This window comes from Lagenorhynchus albirostris, chromosome 11, assembly GCF_949774975.1.
Source record: "Lagenorhynchus albirostris chromosome 11, mLagAlb1.1, whole genome shotgun sequence".
NCBI classification, from domain to species: domain Eukaryota; kingdom Metazoa; phylum Chordata; class Mammalia; order Artiodactyla; family Delphinidae; genus Lagenorhynchus; species Lagenorhynchus albirostris.
This window is the reverse complement of record NC_083105.1, coordinates 73,707,778-73,725,105: the sequence shown is the minus strand read 5'-3', so window position 1 is coordinate 73,725,105 and position 17,328 is coordinate 73,707,778. Positions and strand designations below refer to the sequence as shown.

The 17,328-nt window shown below is 43.6% G+C and overlaps 2 pseudogenes; both read right to left on the bottom strand.

Annotated features, from left to right (window-relative positions):
* LOC132529697 (centrosomal protein of 78 kDa-like) overlaps positions 1-15,972 on the bottom strand; it is a 33,491-nt pseudogene extending 17,519 nt beyond the window's left edge.
* Positions 10,430-10,519, bottom strand: LOC132530175 (U6 spliceosomal RNA; annotated as a pseudogene).
* Positions 15,973-17,328: the final 1,356 nt, after the last annotated feature.

The following is a 17,328-nucleotide window of genomic DNA, read 5'->3' as shown; positions in this document are numbered from 1 at the left end:
CTTTTACATTGTCAAAGTTGAAATTTATATTCTGTTCTATGTGCAGTTAAGTCTTCTGTTATTTGACAGTCAGTAAGGAGTAAGGTTTAAGACAACAGGCAGAGAGCCTAAACTCAAAGCCTCGATCCAACCCTAAATTAGGTACAGCCTGGGCAAGTTCCTTCCCTGTCTTAGCTTCCTTTTCACAAAAGTGGGAATGATATTAGCACCAACCTCATAAGGCTATTCAGAGGATTAAATGAGTTAATATATGCAAAAACGCTTAGAGCCTAATATATACTAAGTACATACTAGTACATTTCAGTACATACCAAGTTAATGCAAATACATACTAAGTATAGTTTAGGTTAGTTATTTGTTATTACATGCAAGTTGACAATAAAAGCTGCAAACCAAGACAGTATTGCCATTATTACAATGAAATTAATATTGCCCACTGCAGATGTACTGTCTCTGTGTATAGACTACACCTCGTTCCATACTGTGTCAGTGTCACTGCCCTTGTGCAGGCTGACCACATACCCCAAGCCGCCTTGGGCTGTTCCAGTTTATACCTGTTGTCCTGATGTTACAGCATTAGAGCGCCTCCTTACACTATTGAAGTGTAAGGAGTTTGGACAAGTTCTGGTTTGAACAACAAATTAGATAGGTGGTCATTACCCCCGTGTGTTGCTGAAAAGGGGGACATCTATAGTGTCAAGTGTAAGTGGATTCTTCTCTTCCTCACCAATAGTAGGTTAAAAATCAACCATAGCTTAGTTTCCTTCAGGTTTATGTCAGTATAGCCTTTTTTCCTCTGGAGTTCAAGTTCCTTCTCCTCTTCCTCTCCCTCTTCCCTTCCAACAGTGCCTAATACCTAGTAAGTACGATATGCCTCAAGGTGTTTCTAAGCTCTCAATCACACAATCAATAGAAGCCTCTTCAATCTAGACTAGCTGCTCTCTGCACTGAATCCCCTATTACCTTCCTTCTTGGTTTATTGCCTCATTTTGCTGGATTATTTCTATAAAAAGCTTAAGGTGTAGCACAGGAGGTCAATTTTTCAAATTTCTTTCTGTACAAAATATCTTCTTCAGCCTCCACTTATGACTGATAGTTTGGCTGGATACAAACCCCTAGGGTGAAAATTATGTGCCTGAAAAACTTTGGAGGTATCTTTCTAATGCCTTCCAGGATCCATGGTGCTGATGACAAGTATGATAAAGTCAGATTTTAACTTTTTTTTTTTTAGGTGACCAGTATTTTTCTCTCTGGAATGGATGTATCCTGTCAGTATTTTATTCTATGTTAATTTATTTTTTCAGTATTTTAAAGTTTCATAATGAAGGGTGCCTAGGTATGAGTCTATTCTTGTTCATCTTGCTCAAAACTTGAGTAACTATTTTCAATCAGAGGCCTGATGTCTACTTTCAGCTGTGGGGAATTTTGTTGCCCTTTGACAGCTTCCCTCCATTTTTTTTCTGGGTCTGGAGTTTCTAATAGTTACATGTTGCATCTCCCAGATGCAGCCTCTCTAACATATTGCTATCACATTTTCCATTGTGTCTTTCTTTTTTATATAATGAGAAATTTTTTTAATTCCTACTGAAGTTATTTCAGCAACCATATTTTCACTTCCAAGAGACCTCTCTTGCTTTCTGACCATTCTCTTTTTAATTAACACCCTAGTCTTATTTTATAGTTGCTAGCCCTTTTTAAATCTCCCTCAGAATACTAATTAGGGTTTTTTCTTAAATTATTTTGTTCCCTAAATTGTCCCCGGTCCTACCAGGATATGTTTTCACACTTTGTCCCCCTCTCTCATGTTGTAAGCTTTACTCAACTATCAGGCAAATGACAGTTATTTTCTATTTAAGAATGAGTGCAGAAAGCTCCCTGAAGTCAACGATTGATTGGTTTCTTATGCAGGAAGAAGCGGGGAGTAACTGTAATAGGATCTCCCGCAAACACAATTTTCTAGGGTGTGAAAACTCACACTAGCTGCCCTAGTTCTCGCCAGTTTCACTGTTTTCAAAATGAAAGCATCTCATTTCAGGAGCGTGAGGGCAGGGCTGGGAGTCCACTCCTCCAAACACAACCCTTCAATAAGCTCCCCTATTTCAGTCACACTTTTAACTAACTCCACCCTCTCTCCTATATGCGCATCTGAGCATGGGCTACTTCTGCAGGTGGGGTCAGAATCCTCCTCAGTTGCAGGTGGTCCCTGTGCATATTCTAGTTGATGCTTTTCCTCTGTTCTACTGCCTCAGTTTCACACTCTTCCACCTGTCTTCCGTCTTTCAAAACTGTGTTGAAATCTCTTGATTGTTGTGGGCTTATATACTTAAACACTTTGATACCATCCTTGTAGTGTCTTGTCAAAACGGAGAAGAGCTGAAAGGGTTCTCAGTGCATTTTGAATCTGCTATTCTGTGGTCCCAGTGTGTAAACTTCTTGGTCTTCCCCAGTGTCTATCATTACTATTAGAAATACAATCTCCTGGTCTACTCATGAAGGAAATGAATACAACACACCTAAAATGACAAGGAATGCGGATTAGATGCTCTAGGGTCTTGTTGTACTCTGCCATTTACTAATAAGCCACTTGCGTGCTACAAATTGTAGGTCCTCATTTATAAAATGAAAGAGGGTAACTCTACATGAACTATAGATTTCTCCTACTCTAACATTTCATAATTTTCTAAGTTTTTTTCTTAAAATTTCTCTATATTATCATTAATTTTAATTAAAAAAATAAAAATCTAACTTTCTCTTTTGAAAATCAAAGAGTTAATTCCCATAGTCCTACAATAATGGGATAATTAGTTCTGAAACCAGTCATGTTTCATATGAAAAGAAAATCATATTAAATGATTTTTAAAAATTAAACATGGACTTTGTAGCACAAAGACAAGGTCCCCCACAAATGGTGTTCCTTTATTTACTAGAAATGTTCAGCTCTTTTTAAAGTTGAAATAAAATAAATATATTATTTTTGAGGTGCAAAAATTTCTTATGAAAATCAATTTTTCTTTTCTGTCCATACAAACAAAATTATGGAATGACATTAGAGGTCAGGTTTATTTGGTAATAGAATGTAGCTTCTTGATATTTTTTATTTTAGGAAAGGAGAATATCAACATCAAAACTTTTTTCAACTTTATTTTTATTTAAAATGAGAACATTTTCCTCTTGTAAAAAGAGAGTTCAACTAGAACTGTCAATTTTCTCATCTGTAAAACAAGATCTTGATGTAAATACATCACCAGTTAAACCCAGTTAATACAACTATTGCTATTATGTACAGTATCCATACAGAATTGCGTATAAAAAAAATAAGCTCAAAAGAAGGACCTGGAAGGCTCTGCTACGGAGAAAACTGAACAGAATTCAGCTGACTAGCTTGGTAATAACTCTCTGAACTGCTGAGAGGCCCCTTCAGTTCCTATGTTCAGGATGGTTGAGATTTCACCCTCACTTCTGTAAATGGTGATATTAATCGTTCTCTAATTTACCACTCTGTGTGACGAGGATGGACCTGAGATTAAGTGTCTCAGGAAGAAGATAGAAAACCACAGAGTTGTTAAACTCAAGTGCAAAGACTGGGGATTCAACACTATTCTTTATGCAACAGCAATTCACATTACCATTTGGTCAGATTCTTTCAACAAAACAGAAGATGCACTCACATGTATTAAAAGACAGAAATTAACTGCCATCTGTATCAATATGTTAATGTGCTTCAATCACATGTTTTCATGAAAGTTTAAACATAAAATCACCTTTAAGATCTAGGCCATGTGATCTGTTCCCTGTCATGTCAGATTATACCCTGTGAAGTTTACTGTCTTAAGAGTGACAGAGTTCTTTATACCTTGACAAATAACTAAAAGGAAAATAAAAACCCACACACACAATAAGATGAAGAGCCTATACATTTGTCAATCTTGATTTATTTGCTTTTCTTCAGTCAATTGGAGGTTTATAGCCACATTCTTAAAATCATTAACTGCAATCTTCCCAAACAGGTAATTGATGAACTGATGCATTCTAAAACTTGTCAGTAACAAAGTGTTATTCCAGTTTACAGCAACAGTTTAATTCTATTTAGGTACTAAAATTGAATACACTGAATACTGCAAACTTTATTCCCAACCACTCAGTAAAGTACTACATACTTTTGAGACAAAGGGAAAAAAAAGAAAAACCTAAAAAGCATAAGACTCTTCTGATTTTCATTTCCAATGATACATGCCAATCTTGATGCTCAATCAGCGACTTAAATGTCAACTATAAACCCAGTATTTTATTAGCTGCTATGCAGTATACTAGAGCAATAGAAGAGAGAGGACCTCAAACCCTCTCTTCCCTCAAATTGAAAGGCAGGCTTCCTGACCCCTCCAGACCACTACTGGACACAGGGAACACAGGACCCCAATCAAGAGTCACCTGCTTTGTGATTACTTCCATGACACACCCTCACCAACACCACTGAATTTGCTGCTCCTACAGGACATTACATATATTTCCTATTTTAACACATACCACAGTGCATTATAATTATGATTGCAGATACATGTTCTAACAATTTAAAGATCATGATGACTTTTTTGCTCTTTATATCTTGCTATTTCCCTTCCCGTAATATTTCTTGAAGAGAAACCATAAAAATATAAACAAACACAAAAAGCAGAAAATATACAAAACGTGGTTTGTGGCTTAACACAAACTTAATATTAATTCTGACAATATCCAGCATGACATGTATCCATGGTACATGTATCCATACCAGTATCCATGGTACAAATGAGAATGGACCAAGGTTTGAGCAGGTACAGGAGACAATCCAGGCATGAACACCACCAAGAAAAGGTAGACAGGAAGTAACATGGTGTGTAGGAAATCACGAGACCAGTCTGATGGGAAGAGACTTAAACAAGACTGAAACTCACTTTCTAAACCTCCATCTCCAATTGGACAATTCACAAGACATAGGTGCCCCAAAGTGGCTGATTTAGTCAATCCCTTTAACGGGGAGGAACAGTCTAAAATTTTACCCCTTTAGTTTGCCCCAAAAGCAACTATCAAATGTTGGCAGGACACAATGAAGGCTTACCTTTGTTAACATAGTTACATCTCTCTCTCTCACAACCAGCCCACTTAGCTCCAGGTTCCTTAGCGCACCTGACGCACTTACACAGCGTCTAAGAGCTTTACACAACTGGAAGGTCACATCTTTATTTCTTATTGCAGGAACACAACTTCTGGAAACTTTATTTCTGTCAGAACCTAAAGCAAAATTATTGTAAAATGAGTGATTTAAACCATACATTTTATCACCGTTAAAAAGCATCTAAAAAGAAAAAAAAAGCATCTGCTCTGTGCTAAGGATTAGAAACGACTCCTACCCTTAAAGCCTCATTAAGGAGGGACATGTATAAACTCAAAATTTCAATCACATGAGATAAAGAACCATAACCTTTATGCACAGAGGTTCCTATGGAGGCAAAAAGTTATGTCTAAGTGACGGCTTCATGATAACCCTGAAGTACAATCGAGAAAGACGAGGCTATGCAGAGTTGGAGGAGGTGCATCAACTGCAGAGGGAGCACCTGTGCAAAGACACTCACGCCTGACTCCTGCTGGGCACTGTAAATACTGCAGGTGGGGATGACTAAAGGCCAGGGGTCCAAGTGTGAGAAGGGACAGAAAATAGAGACGTTGGTCGAATCAAGCCTGGGAGAGAGCATGGCTTGTATCCCACAGGTGATGAGGCCCGGGGCTACCACTGGCTGAGTAAGGGTGCCTCCGCTGATTAGCAAAAGGCACCCTGCTGCTGAAGGACCAGTTAGATAAAGGGAGTGATCACAAAAAGCTCCCCTTCCTCAGGGCCAAAGAGCCCCAGGAGGCTTGGTAGAGCACAGTTCAGACTACACGCCTCTGGGCAGAGCACACGCTGGGCAGCTAGTATGCACTAACTCTGTGTGGGCAAGCCATTAGCAGCATTATTTTAGGCGTATCTTTTCATGTTAGAAGATCACTCAACGACAGTAGGCAGATGAACTTAGAGGAACTGAGTCCAGGGGCCGCGAAACCACCCAGGAGCTTCTGCCATAGTCTGGGCAAAATGCAATGTGGATGAAGAAGCAAATTTAGGAGCAGGCCAAAATCTACAAGCTAGCCCCACTGGATGCAAGACATGAAGAAAGTTCAGTGAAGGAACTCTGAAGAGAATGGGCTCTGCAATAAATTTTTCTTACAATCAATGTAAAATATTAGGCAAAATTAAGTACAGTGGCCTTTAAGGTCCCTTCCAGCTCTAATTTCTTTTGATTTCTAACTTATTACTCTGGTTAAGTAAAGTCCCTTCAGAGGTACGGAACAGTTCCTACACCTGAATGGGATGCAAAGAAAAATCTGATTTCTCTTCACCAGGGGATGAGTTGAACTGTCCTTGCAGAAGAGATAACACATGGTGTGAACCCCAGATCCTAGAAAAGGGCCAGGCTCACGATAAGTATTCAGCTTTTTGAAAACAAATGAACAATCATTTCCTCTCCTAGATCTTAACACCCTTTCTCTGCAGGCTACTTTCTTTCAGCTTATAAACATCCTCAATATACCCACTTAAAAAGCCCTCAGACCTATGATTCTTTGGATCTTCTTGTGGGTAACCTAAGTATCTCCAATGCCTTCAAATACCTGTCCTCCCAAAAAGCCCAGATCTGTACCTTGGGCCCAGACCCGTGTACCAGGCCCCTCTAAAGCACTGAAGATGAAGTAAGATCCTCTCCCCACCCCCAATCCCTTCCTACTGTGCTCTGTATCTCACAAAAAGATGCAGCTGTAAACTGTCACCCACACTTGCTGCCCTTCCTTTTCTAACTGGTCACCAGGCCCCACCCATTCTCTCTCGGATCTGCAAAATCCAGTTCAAGCTTTTATAACTTAAGTGGGACCCTTAGATTACAACTCATCCTGCACCCAATCAAGTGCCTTCCACATGGAGGTCTGAGTGAGTCTCTAAGCCAGAAGTCCATCTCACTGTTCTTTAGGGTTTCCCACGGCCTTCAGGGTAAACATCTAAACTTCTGACAGGACAAACAAGGCCCCTTCCTGTTGGGCCCCACTAGGTTTCCAGTATCAACTCTCATTTCTTTCCTAAACCCTGAGTTCCAGTCCTGTATCTTAGTTTTGCCATATTTTCTTATATTTCTCCAACTCTGACACACACTGCTCCCTCCTGCCACCCCAGGAGCTTCTACATATCCTTAGAAAGGATGGCACCTCCTCCAAAAAGCCTACCCTGAACTTTCCCTTCCAAGATTCTGTGTTCTGCAAAGGGGAAAGGTAGTGGGGAGGGATACATTAGGAGTTTGGGATTAACATATACACACGACTGTATATAAAATAAATAATCAACAAGGACCTACTGCATAGCACAAGGAACTCTACTCCATATCCTGTAACAACCTGTATGGGAAAAGAATCTGAAAAAGAATGGATATATGTATAACGGAATCACTTTGCTGTACACCTGAAACTAACACAATATTGTAAATCAACTATGCTCCAATATAAAATAAAAATTAAATTAAAAAAAACAAGATCCTGTGCTCTGTAGCACCAGAACCCACTTCTTCCAGAGCACAGACTACTGTGCTTATGTTTACTTGCCGCCCAGTAGAAGGGGAGATTACCTAGGGCAGAAGCATCCTCTCCAGCAGCCCTTGGTTCTGACCACTCATTCAAGTGCCAGGATACTTTACACACATAACCTGCGTAATTAATTCTAAGAACCCACAGAAAGGGTGGTTTTTAATGTCATTTTATAAGTGTGGGGATTGTAGTGCAAAAGAAACCTTCCCAGGCCACAGAGAGCATAAACTCTGGAATTCAAACCCTAAGCTGCCTTCACACCAGTGCTCTTTCCACTATATGATAGGACTATTGAAAAAAAATTTTTTTTTTCCTGAGCCCTGTTTTAATGAAAAGGAAATGAAGCTGGTATATATCAATTTCCTAATTGCTTTGGCGTGTACCAGGCAAAGTCATTCAACAGACCAGGTAATATCTGTGGAACAATGAACGATGCTCCAAACTGTGCTAAGTGTTCTACATTGTAGAGTCTACAAGCATTAACAGAGTGTGACCTTGTAACCGCCACAGAGAGTGAGTCCTGTTAAGCCCATGCTACAGTTGAGAACACTGAGACCTAGAAGCCTTAAGGCACTCGGCCGGGGTCACCGAGCCGGCAGGAATCATAGGCCGCACGCCCCGTCTAGTGCACGCACACCCGGGCACTGGGCACTGGTTCTAGTGCCCACCCTCCACCATGTACCATCTAAAACTCCGCTTCGAGGCGCCGACACGAGAGCCCCTGGAAGCGGAAAGTACAAACCCATCTCGCCAAGCCATGGCTCGAAGAAGCTCTGGATACAGATCGGGGGCAGAGGGTGCTCAGGGGCAGCGCCCCGTCCACCCCGCGCAGGCGGTGGCCGTTGAAGTCCAGCAAGCCCTCCCGCAGGGAGGCGCCCATGGCGGGCAGAGGCACCGAATCCTGCAATGCACACAGGTCCTCACAGCGCCAGAAGAAAGTCGGCCGCGCTGTCACGGCGCACCTTCACTCAGTGATGATGAGCCGAGCGAGGCCTCGGGGATGCTGGCTGCACACACGATGCCCACACATGCCTGGAAGCCCCGGCTGGCCTCCCAGCCCCTCGGGCGGCCATCACAGTCCAGGGAGTGGTAATCAGGATCAAAGTGGTAAAGGTCCTGCATTCTTCTTCTTGCATTATTTCAAAACCGGCATCGCTGGCGTCAGGCAGTCCGGTAACTGGGTCCCGCGGACCGGTAATTGGGTTCATTTGCCTCTGCCTTATCTGCCTGCCATCTGCTCCCTGAAATGCAAACAGCTACACAGGGTGACTTGCTACAAGACAGTGCAGGGAGCTTAAGCACCAGATGCAGGATGTAATTTACATTGACAGCTAGGGAGTGATAGGAACAGGATGTAATTTAGCTTTGTGAAACATACATCTAGTTACAGACACTACAGATTAGTAACAGTTTAAATAAAACTAGGATCGATTAACTCTTTCAGGCCAGTTTATGTGTCTTCTCTAGCCTGTTCACTGTCCCCTTTACTTTCCTTATTTTTAGGAGAGGAAAAACTTCATTTCTATTTTTGCTGCAACACTATTATGCTTAGTGAAATAAGTCAAACAGAGAAAGACAAATACTGTATGTTATCACTCGCATGTGGAAAGTAAAAAATAAACAATAAATGTAACAGAAAGGAAATGAACGCACAGATGTAGACATCAAAGCAGTGGTTACCAGTGGGTAGAGGGAAGGGGGGAGGGGCAAGATAGGGGGAGGGGAGGGGATGAGGAGGCACAAACTACTATGCATAAAATAAATAAGCTATAAGGATAGCCAATGTTTTATAATAACTTTAAATGGAGTATAATCTATAAAAAAATTGAATCACTGGGTTCTAATATATTATTACAATATAATACTGTAAATCAACTATACTTCAATTTTAAAAATGATCACCACAGTACGTCTAGTTAACATCCATTACCATACATGGTAGAAATCTGTTTTTCTTATGATGAGGACTTTTAAGATCTACTCTCTTAGCAAATTTTAAATATGCAATACGGTATTATTAACTATAGTCACATCCCCAGGACTTATTTATCACTGGCAGTTTGTACATATTGACCACCTTTATCCATTTCACCCACCCTCCACGCCCTGCCTCTATGAGCTTTTTAAAAAATTCCATATAAAGTGAGATCATACAGGATTTTTCTTTCTCTGTCTGACATATTTTACCTAGCATAACACCCTGACGGTCCATTCATGTTGTCACAAATGGCAGGATTTGCTTCTTTCTCATGGCTGAATTATATATATATATAAATAATTTGGCATATATATATGCCAAATGTCCTTTATCCATTTATCCATCGATGAACACAGGGTTTTCCAAGTGTTGGCTACTGTAAATAATGCTGCAATGAATATGGGGGTACAGATTTCATTTTGAATAGTTTCTGTTTCCTTCATAAAAATACCAACTAGTGGAATTGCTGGATCGTATGATAGTTCTATTTTTAAATTTTTGAGGACCTCCATACTGTTTTCCATACTGGATGCAACAATTTACATTCCTACCAACAGAGTCCAAGGCTTCCCTTTCCTCCACACCCTTGCCAACACTTGTTAGTTCCTGTTTTTTTTTTTAACATCTTTATTGGAATATAATTGCTTTACAATGGTGTGTTAGTTTCTGCTTTATAACAAAGTGACTCAGTTATACATATACATATGTTCCCATATCTCTTCCCTCTTGAGTCTCCCACCCTCCCACCCTCCCTATCCCACCCCTCTAGGTGGTCACAAAGCACCGAGCTGATCTCCCTGTGCTATGCGGCTGCATGAATTTGCGTGTCATCCTTGCGCAGGGGCCACGCTAATCTTCTCTGTATCGTTCCAATTTTAGTATATGTGCTGCCGAAGCGAGCACGTTCCCGTCTTTTTGATATTAGCCATTCCAACATGAATGAGGTGACATCTCTTTGTGGTTTGACTTCTCTGCTGATTAGTGATTTTAGGTGCCTTTTTAACTATCTCTGTATCTTCTTTGTAAAAATGTCTATTCAGATCCTCTGCCCATTTTTTTGCTGGATATTTTTTCTATTTTTTTGTATGAGTTCTTCATATAATTTGAATACTAACCCCTTATAGGATATATGATTGGTAAAAATTTTCTCCCATTTGGTAGGCTGCGTTTTCATTTTGTTGTTGGTTTCCTTTGTTGTGCTTTTTAGTTGGATGTAGCCCCACTTGTTTACTTTTGCTTTTGTTGCCTTTACTTGGATCAACGTCTTTGCATAAGTTTTGGAAACAACTCTTTCATAGTTTCCATGGATCGTTTTTAGGAGAGAGGGTGAGTTGAGATGAACTACTAGTGAAAGGAGGGTCAATGGGTCGAACTATAGCTTCTGTTACTGTAGGTGGCCTCAAGGCCACAACTGATAGTCATTGTCTCCCTCCTGTGCTATCCATTCTCAATCCCCCTCATCCTTGGATAATATCTCTGCTAAAATGGATGGTTTACTTCGTGGGGTGACCCTCACGCTCGTCCCTGAGTGAGTGTTCTGAGCTCTGGTCATCATTTCTTTCTCAAACCATGGCTGCTGTACTTGATCATTTACTGTGTACTTGACCATTTATTGTCAAAATTGGGAAAGGCAGTAACAAGAAATGCCCCACAGACTTGTTTTTAATCAATCATTTTCCAATTAAAATTTTTTTTCCCCCAGACATTTTTATCATCCCAAAAGGAAACTCTGGACCCATTGAGAAGATACTACTTCGCTCTCTCTACCAGGCCCTGGAGACCACCAATCTGCTTTCTTTCTCTTATGGATTTACTTATTCTGGATATTTCAGATAAATGGAATCATACAGTGTATGACCTTTGTGTCTGGCATCTTCAACTTAACATGATGTTCGTGAGAGTCACCCACACTGTAATATGTATTAGTATTGCATTCCTTAAAAAAATGTTTTTGGCCGTGTAACTGATATTTAATGGCTCCATTCCTTTTTATGACTGAATTACTATTCCACTGTATGTATATACCACAATTTGTTTATTCATTCATCCAATGATGGGCATTTGGGTTATTTCCATGATTTTTCTATTGTGAATAGTGCTGCTATAAACATGTGTACGTAGATTTGAATGTTTGTTTTCAATGATTTAGGAGTGGAATTGCTGAGTCATATGGTAATTCTATGTTTATCCCCAAAAACACACCCCAAAAAACTTCCTGAAAGTCTGTCCTTGTCTCAGAAGCAGCTTTTCAGGAAACATGACGGGCAACACTATGGACAGGGTCCCATGAGAGCGTATTTGTGATGCCTGGGGGTCTGGAGTTGGAAAGGGCTTCCCTTAGGAAGTGGCAGCTAAACTGAGGGCAAATTCAATGATTTTTCCTTCCTTCCTTCCTTCCTTCTTCCCTTCCTTTCTTCCCTCCTTCTTTCCTTCAGAGGGATGACATAGATGTTTTACACAGTATATCCTTTTAAAACTTTTGCATTTGAACACTGAACTTATTCATAACACGAATGAATATTTTAAGCAAGGTATTAGGGCTCAAATTATTAATATCATAGAACCATTACAGTGACAACCTGGATTGGAAACAATTTATTAGGAAAAAATATGGAAGCTTTTTTAATAAAAATTTTGATAAATAAAAAAGTTGACAAATCAGTGTATAGAGAGAATATTGGTTATTTGGGAAATTGTATCATAAAATGGATGGGCTCCACAAATTCTTCGATGTACTTGAAGAAAAGAGTGCTAAGTCAGTTTGGGCTGCTATCACAAAGTACCGTAAACGGGGCAGGGTGGGGGCTTGTAAACAACAAAAATGTATTTCTCAGTCCTGGAGGCTGGAAGTCTGAGATCTAGGTGCCAGGATCATCGCCTTCTGGTGAGGACTCTCTTCCGGGTTGCAGACTGTCCACTTCTCATTGTGTCCTCACAGGGCAGAGAGCAGAGAGAAAAAGCCAGCTCTCTCATGCCTCCCACAAGGATAAGAATCTCATCATGAGGGCTCTATCCCGATGAGCTCATCAAATCCCAAAAGATCCACCTTCTAATACCATCACATTGGAGGTAGGGTGTCAACATGTGAATGCTGGGGGGACCCAAATATTCAGTCTATAACAAGTATTAATGGGGAAATGAGAGTTTCTCTTGAGGATGTTAAGGGCTGTTACAAAGCTCAACGGTACATGTGTTTCCAGAGAGAACTACAATATAGAATAAGTTCTATAAGGCGTTCACAGAATAGATTCATCTTTCTTCCCGAAAACAGTCTTTGGTAACCAGGGACCCATTCCTGGAAATTCACTCTTGCTCAAGGAAATCCATCCTCTCATTTAAAAAAAAAAATCTTACGAAGCTACATGAATGACACAAAGGACTTTTCCCAGCTCTAAGATTCTGTGTGTAAAACCTGTTAGTCTAAATTTATTTCCAAAAGATAGACCCTCCACGGGGTCTGCTCCTGCGGGGAAAGTGGGACCCCCGCTTGTGTCCTGGCCCCCAGGTGTGGCTTCCTCAAGTTTGGGGTGAAGCCCCCAGCCCCCTTGGGCTCTGCAGCGGGGCGGTGGGCTCAGGGGAAGGAGCATGGTCTCTGGGGGTTTCTCAGCAGGAGATGCTGGGCGGGGCTGCCACACAGGAACCCAGCGGCCCTGGGTGGGGCGCAGACTCCCCAGGCCTGGGTGTCCCTGCTGCGCACGGCTGCTGAGAACAGGGTCCGCGATAAAGCTCTGCCTGGCAAACGGGGACTGTGGGCGGCTCCATCCTCCCCTTCCGTCGGCACAGCCCCATCGCAGCCCTCCCTTCCAACAGGCAAAGCCTGTGACCTGCGGCCAGACAGCTCCACACCCTCATGCCCCAGTGCTCGCCCCACGCCGGGAACAGGCACAAGCCCTGGGCCGGCCTCTCTGGACGGCTCGAGCGGGATGGCTTCTTTGGCGTGCCCGTCACCCACCCCGAGCCCAGGGGCCGACAGGGAGGTCTGAAGGCTGCTCGGTCCCGGGCAGGGCGGAGGCACGGGCTTCGCGGCTGGGCCGGCCCTCCTCGCCGCCTGCTGCCTCTGCGCCCCGGCCGGCCCGGGGTGGGCTTCCCGTGGCCCCGCCTCCTTCCCACCCCCGTCGCGCCTCTTGCCCCACCCCCACCCCGGCCGCGGGCTCCACCCGGAGCAGCACCGAGTCGTGAGGGTGCGGGAGGGCACCCGCCTCGGGGCTTCCCCGACACCTACCCCCTGAGGAGGGTCCGACCGGAACCGCACACGAAGCGGCCCTGGCGGGAGGGAGACCAGGGGGTCGGGGGTCGGTGCGGAGCTTGACTCGCAGTTACTTCCGAGGGAAAGCTGAGCCCCCAGGGCTGGGGGCTGACCAGCCTCAGCACTCCCACGAGGGGGTGGTCAGGAAGGAGGGACCCTGTCCCTGGGGCCCAGGGCGCTCCCGCAGAGTCGCCAAGTGTGTCGGGTGCCCTGGACAGCTGAGGCACATTTTGCCCAAAGGTAAGTTCCAGTGCATCGCAGAGAGCAGACGAAATACACACATGGTGTTGCTAAGGGTTGAAACGAACCAATAATTCCTCTCTTTTCTCAGGATGTTCCGTTTGGCTGTTAATGAAATGTATTTCCAAGGAACGCAAGCATGTGGCTAAAAAGGCCAGCAGTGAGTGCCTGGGGGGGTCACAGCGAGACCCTCCCATCTCGCCCCCCTGGGCCATCCTGTGCTCTGGGAGCAGAGCTCTCAGCCAGAAGTGAAACACAGTAGCTTCCATATCCGGAAGTCTAAGATTTTCTAAAGCCCTTTAAAGGCCCCCTTCTCTGAGTGGTGCTTGACCTGCTGGTGTTTGGGGCGGGAGGGTGAGCTGGGTGGAGGGTCTGGGTGCCATCCCGAGGGAAGGGCTTTGGAGGCCTGTGTGAGCCTGAGACCAGGGACCCAGTGCCCATGGCCGAGGGGAGGCTAGCGCTGACTCCAGCCATGCCGAGCCAGACATCGCCCTCCTTCCCGACAACCCAGCAAAGCCTGTCGCTCACATTCCTGGCTGTGCTGCTTACACTTGCCCTCTGAGAAGGCCAGCCTGGCAGAGCTCTGTTCCTGCCCTCTGGGCTGCTGGGAACTGAGTACCTAGCCTGGGTGCTGGAGGGGAGGAGCCATAGATGGTGGAGGCCCAGTCCCCGCCCAGGGTGCTGCCCCTCTGCTGAGCTGAAACTTCTAAGCAACGTCTTAATAAAACCAAAAGGGACGTGATATTGTTCTACCACCTGTGCCCGACCAATGTTAGCCCTTTGTCATATGGGGCAGTGCTGTCTAATGGTAAAGCTTCCACTATCAGATCCCCAATCCCTTCTCCTACCCCCTCCCATGGGGGTTCAGTGGGTACATCTGTATTTCATAGAACCTGAAACTCTGATTTTACAAAGGAGCTGGAGGTCTGGGGAAAGAACTGGTCTGATCTCAGTTAAGAATGCAACTTTATACCTGGACGATACTAGAGCACTTTAGCACCTCCTGTGTTTGAAAATGAGATCTTCACAAAGACCTCATGGGCAGGAGACAGGCAGGAGAGGGGACAGACTGAAGCTCTGTGACTGACTGATCAAGTAGCAGAGGTCCAGCTGACTTCCAGGCCTACCGCTGATTTACTATCACCAGAGCCACGTAACACACCTTCCACATAGAGAACCAGGAGAAAAATGAGTTTGAAGAGCATTTTAGCTAAATCCAAGGTCATTTTGATCATTAGCGAAAGTCATTCTCTTCCTACACACTGCCCACACCCTGAGCCCCCTTCCTAGAACCAAATGGGTTCTGAGATTAAAGTGCAAGTGACAAACCTGGGGGTGACCAGACTTTACTTTATCATCTCTTTCTTCTTCTTCCACGTGTGTTCCTGGTCTTACTCTTCCCGGTTCTTCTGCAGGGAGCGGTCCAGCAACCCTGTCAAGTAAAATCACACACCCTAAGGATGACTTTCACAGACTCCTCCCGTGGAGGCAGTTTTCAAAAGGTCTTCCTTCCTACCTACACCCACCCCCCCCCCAAAAAAAATCAATCTTCATCTCAGGAGCCCTAAAAGGCACATCTTACCTCGAGATTTAATATTTAATACAACCTTTAGATCTAGTTCTGATAACTGCCAGTTGCCCCCAATTCACTCTTTGCAAGAGAATTCTACCTGAATCACAAGGTTAATAACCTGACTGCAAGCCCAGCATCCTTAAGCTATCTATGGTCACCCTGGCAACTCACTATAAAGTTCTTCTTTTTAAAAGATTTCAGAAAAGTAATTTCAGGCATCAAGATTACATATTGCACAGAACAAAAAGCTTTATTATTCTTACCGTTCTCTGGATGTAACTCTACGTCTCTTTTCCTATGTGGAGAGAAGGGAAAAAGAGAAAAACAGTATTTCAAAAGAAGATCAAAACCAAAAGCAAAGGGCTTCCCTGGTGGCGCAGTGGTTGAGAGTCCACATGCCGATGCAGAGGACGCGGGTTCGTGCCCCGGTCTGGGAAGATCCCACATCCTGCAGAGTGGCTAGACCCGTGAGCCATGGCTGCTGAACCTGCACGTCCTGAGCCTGTACTCCGCAACGGGAGAGGCCACCATAGTGAGAGGCCCGTGTAGCACAAAAAAAAAAAAAAAAAAAAAGCGTGAGTCAAAGTATTAAATAAATACATTTGATGTGGTTAAAAACAGGGGTTGGGGGTTAATCTCGGTTTGGGGGAGATCTGGGCAACCTTCAGTCTGGTGTTGATGTCCCACCACCCTCAAAACAAAGAGAGGCCCAGGAGCTGGCCCGGCACACGTCTGCGCACTACAGGTCATCTAGTGATGCTACGTAAAGTCAAAGATCCACCTCATGTCAGGGATTTGTTAACACTAGAAAAAAACCAAAGGAGTAATTTGGGATTCACATCAGGAAGTGATGATGACAACCTAGACTGGACACCAGCTCTTCTCTGATGAATACCTTAGTACACTACTTCCCTAAGTTCACAACACTTGCCATCTCCAGGATATCTGTATTTATGTATTTAAGAGGGATAAAAATATTGTTGGGATGAAACCGATCTATGTCTTGTCTGAGGTGGAGGTTATAAGAATGCATACGTGCATACGCGTGACCACACATGCACAGTGAATAAAGTCTGTAGATTATGCTGATGTCCATTTTCTGGTTTTGCTATTACGGTTATGTGCGACGTCACCATTGGAGAAAGTTGGGTAAACTACACAGGACCCCTCTGTACTATATTATATGAAATTAATCTGTATGTGTATATATAAAATTCTGCCTCCAGACTGCCTTTAGACTTGAGCTACAACATCAACTCTTCCCTGGGTCTGCCTCTCTTGGCCTGTCCTGCATATTTCAGACTGGCCAGCCTGAAGTCGTGTGACTCAGCTGCTTAAATTAATCTCATATACACAGACATCACTGGGTCTGTTTCTCTGGAGAACCCTACGATAGATTTTATACTAATATACTACTGTAATATATACATACATATAATCTGAAACAATACAGAAGAAACTGATACATGTTCGCCTCTCGCAGGAAGAACAGGATGGAGAGGGGGGAGCACGACCTTTACGTACCAAACAGCCTTTTGTGCTGCTGCCAGCCCGGCCGCCCCAGGTCCAAGCAGATATAATGGTGTGTGGCCCAGGCAGTGGCTACACAGCTAAGGATTTTAAGGCACAATGCAGCGAGATGCCAGGGCCACA